This window comes from Epargyreus clarus, unplaced genomic scaffold, assembly GCF_041222505.1.
Source record: "Epargyreus clarus isolate Ecla_fem2 unplaced genomic scaffold, WU_Ecla_fem_2.2 ptg000016l, whole genome shotgun sequence".
Taxonomy (NCBI): domain Eukaryota; kingdom Metazoa; phylum Arthropoda; class Insecta; order Lepidoptera; family Hesperiidae; genus Epargyreus; species Epargyreus clarus.
Window position 1 is genome coordinate 4,997,501 of NW_027332224.1, and position 4,119 is coordinate 5,001,619.

The following is a 4,119-nucleotide window of genomic DNA, read 5'->3' on the forward strand; positions in this document are numbered from 1 at the left end:
GTATGATAATTTCACCTATCTTATTATTAGTGCACTCTAACCCTATTTGTTTCAGACATCTAGTCGCGAGGAATGCAGCACTAGCCGTGCCGTAAGTGACAGTGTTTAACTGATATATTTTTACAGGTTCATTTAAATTATCGCGCCAGAGTATTTGCTGCAAATATCTATCCGACGGGTGAACAACTACTTGTCGGTACATTTTCTCCACATCTGCTGACAAAATGTATTTATGCTGTCTGAATCGAAGGAGTATAGATAACAAGTCGTCCTGAATAGTTGGACCTACCATTTGTATATCGTTAGAGGATATACCAGAAGTACTAGGAGAGCTTGCATTGTACACTACGCGGAGTTTTGTAGTAGTACTGTTCTCACGGAGAACCCCGTGATGTGGAATGTAATATGCTTTATGCTCTCTGGTCTTCTCTATACCGTTTTGCCGCAAAACAGACATATGACCTAACGACTTATATTCTGCCATGAAATCGTAATACATTCTGCTTAAATCAGGCTTAGATTTTAAACGGCGCTCTAAAGACGACAAACACTGCGAAGCACGTTGAAAGGAATCTCCTAAAACAACAGGATCCTGCTTAATTGGAATGCGCACGCAAAAACGCCCATCATCACGGCGTGAGGTATTGTCAACGAAATGTTGTTCACATAATTTCTCCTCTGATGAATAATGCGACGAGTTACAATTAATTTCCTCCAATTGCCAAAATCGGGTTAAGTCGCTTCTAATGTCATCAATACCATTAGTACCGCTACTGACAACAGCTTTAGTAAAATTGCACCTAATATAACTTGGTGTTTGTGAAATATGACTGCTTGTCACGGGGCCAGATATTATCCACCCTAAACTGGTTTGACAAAGTATAGGAGAACCATCTCCTAATTTTATTTTTTGCGACCCTAACAAATCCCAAAAGAGATCGGCACCTATTAAAACATCCACTTCACCTGGTGTATAAAACGTAGGGTCAGCCAAACAAATATTAGACGGTATATTAAGATTTGACAGATTTATCTCATGACCTGGTACATTATGTGTAATTAATGGCAAAACAAAACAATTAATGTCACTGCAAAAACTATTGTCAAGTGACTTTATATTAACACGACATGTTTCGCCTACGTGAGAAACCACGTTATTTATGCCCAGAATTGATCTATCTATCTCTTTTGTTACTAACTTTAACTGCTTACAAAGCCGCTCAGTAATAAGACACGATGTGCTGCCGCTATCGAGGACCGCACGAACAATATGTTCGCAATTATTATTATCGTGTAATTTAATTAAAGCGGTCGATAATAATACTTCGCTTTGCTTTGCTATATAGGAAGGTGCTACCTTTGCTGACAAAGAAACATTATTCGTGTTATCATCAGTGGATGATAATGGCGTGGATATTTTCTCACATTCGTAGCTGCTTACATTTTGTGAATTCCCTATTGACCTACGCGCAGATACATGAATAAGAGTGTTGTGTTTGCGCTTGCACACCTTGCAACCAGGTTTTTTACAGTGGTTAGCAAAGTGACCAGATTGAAAACAATTAAAGCAAACCTTATAAATTGGCAATAGTTTCAAACGGGCATCGTTGCTTAATGCTAGGAACTGCGGACAATTACTTAATCTATGATCACCATTACATTTTACACAGGTTTTAGGAGGTGTTTCTGTACTAGAATTACGCACTGAAATCATACTTTTTATTTTTGGACTAGACTTAGTTGCCATACTAAACTCTTTATTCCGAGATACCTCCAAGGTCTCAATTAAATCAGCGTGATTTCTCATGAATTGCATAAATGTGTTGAATGTAATTATGCTATCTTTATCTAAGCGACCCTTTACCTCCTCCCACTCACGATAGGATTTCTGGTCTAACTTATGAGTAATAATATAAATCAATAGCGTGTCCCAGTGGTCAACTGGTTCACCTAACGATTCTAAAGCCCGCAGGTTCTTGTTAACAGCATCAATTAAATATTTTAATGAAACCGATGATTCCTTTGTAACAGACTCAATTTGAAATAGGGCAGACACATGATTCTGCACAAGTAAGCGTTTATTATCATACCTGTCACACAGAAGTTTCCAAGCTACGGCATAGTTACCCGCAGAGAACTCAATTGACTGGATAACCACCGCAGCAGCGCCCTCCAAACATGCACGTAAATAATGGAACTTGTTAATATCATCAATATCTTCATTGGAATGAATGAGGCTTACGAAGCTATCGCGAAACTCAAGGTAATTATGATATGAGCCACTAAATTTTGGTAAGTTTATTGTAGGTAACTTAACGAGTTTGTGATTATTTGTATTAGAACCTCTTTCACTGCTTGTTGACTTATCTACAGAATTATACTTAATTAACAAATTTTGAGCCTTAGCTAAAGATTTATAATAAATAGACTCAAAATCAGAACGTTCAGAATATTGTCCCTCTATATTCTCCATTACACATTCCAATGCTAACTGTATCTCATCATATTGGTCATACAACGACTCCATCTTACCAATGCGCAACTGCAATTCCGCTGCATCTTGATCATTAAGGGTCTTACCAGAAAGTGAATCAATATAATTGGTAAATATGGTTAAACGGCCTTTAAAACTTGCTCGTTTTTTAATAAGTTCCTTTTCTCGGTCAGCCATTTGGGAGTCAAGCGAAATCAACCTGGAACTGATACAATGTAATGTTAACTATTTGACAGGTAAATAGGTTATAATAGGTAAGTATGCTTTAAATTAATTACTTTAGGTTTACAATTGTTACAATATTACTCAATTATACTGTTTACGTTAATGTTTTAGCAATGAATTAACAATTTTATGTTGTAGGTAGGTATTTTAATTTTGTAGAACAATATAATACAAGGTCACTTAAACTCAAACAAATTACGAACAATTACAATAAAGTACCAATAATATACGCACCTTACAACTTGCAAAGGGATTTACTTACACTTTACAATGAATACAGAGACTGAATAATACTTATTATACTTGACCGAATGCTGGGTGCATATTATTATTCCCGCTTTTGTACCGGCTTTTTCTTCGTACGCAATTAACTTGATTTACCATCCACTGTGCTCCGTTCTATCCACTATCCACTGATTTTCCACTTTGGTTCCGATATTTTAGATTCGGCTACGATGGACCATGTTGGGGTTTTTAAATAATTGCAGCTTCATTAGTTAGTAACATTAATTTTTTATTCCGCCATTTTTGACAACAAGAAGACAAGAGAAAAAATATGACGTTTAGATGCAAAGGCTAACAATTTATAAGTCCGGTTTATTACGGTGGCAACATTTCCCAACATACCGCCCCAGTCAAACTCCCCGCCTGGCAGTGTCCTCGAACCGGATCACGCGGGAGTTGTAAGGCGACGAGCGTTGCCGCCACGACGCCACTCTGCACGCTTGGAACGAAACACCGTGCGCCCGCCGATATAATCGACCGCGCACCGCTTCCGCCCAACCGAGTAAGTAATGAAACAATGAAAGTAGTGGTTTTTCAGCGACGACCGCGAACGATCTCCCACTTATGCTACACCTCTCATGTCTCCTTACAATGCCAGACTAGAGTCAAGCTCAACAGGGTCTTCTTTCCCCGCTGATTCTCCCAAGCCCGTTCCCTTGGCTGTGGTTTCGCTAGATAGTAGATAGGGACACTCACCCACCACCTTCCCATGGCCCTCTCAACCTTCCGGTTATACGGGCCGAAACAACGGGAGAACACGCCGATGTATGAATACACGGCGTGTCTTATCTCCCTACAAAGCTCGTATCGAGCCGCTCATTCTGAGCTGGTCCCAGCGCCGCTCACCCGTCTTGGGATGGACGCCACTCCACAGCCTCGGACGCCGGCCGCGCGTGCCCTGTCTTCGCGTTCCCGCCCCTGCCTGTCTTTGTGCCAGCTTCGGGCGAAACTGCGCAGTCTACGGAAGTTAGCCTCGGAGGCGACGAGGTCGCCGTAGTAAACTGGTCCCGCCTCGCCGCGAGTCAGTCCATTCAGCATTCGTTCTCTATACTCGTCATACAGGGGGCACTCCCAGAGCACATGATGCAGATCTTCATCAGCCAGCCCGCAGTAAC

The 4,119-nt window shown here is 40.6% G+C and overlaps 1 long non-coding RNA gene across 1 annotated transcript in view; it reads right to left on the reverse strand.

Moving 5' to 3' along the window:
- LOC140748587 (uncharacterized) overlaps positions 1-3,344 on the reverse strand; it is a 6,051-nt gene extending 2,707 nt beyond the window's left edge. The window contains exons 1-2 of the long non-coding RNA XR_012102955.1: positions 2,954-3,344; positions 1-2,699 (exon numbers count right to left, since the gene is read on the reverse strand). The exon at positions 1-2,699 is cut by the window's left edge and continues 2,707 nt beyond it. This is a non-coding gene — a long non-coding RNA (uncharacterized LOC140748587). The remainder of the gene's footprint in view (positions 2,700-2,953) is intronic.
- Positions 3,345-4,119: the final 775 nt, after the last annotated feature.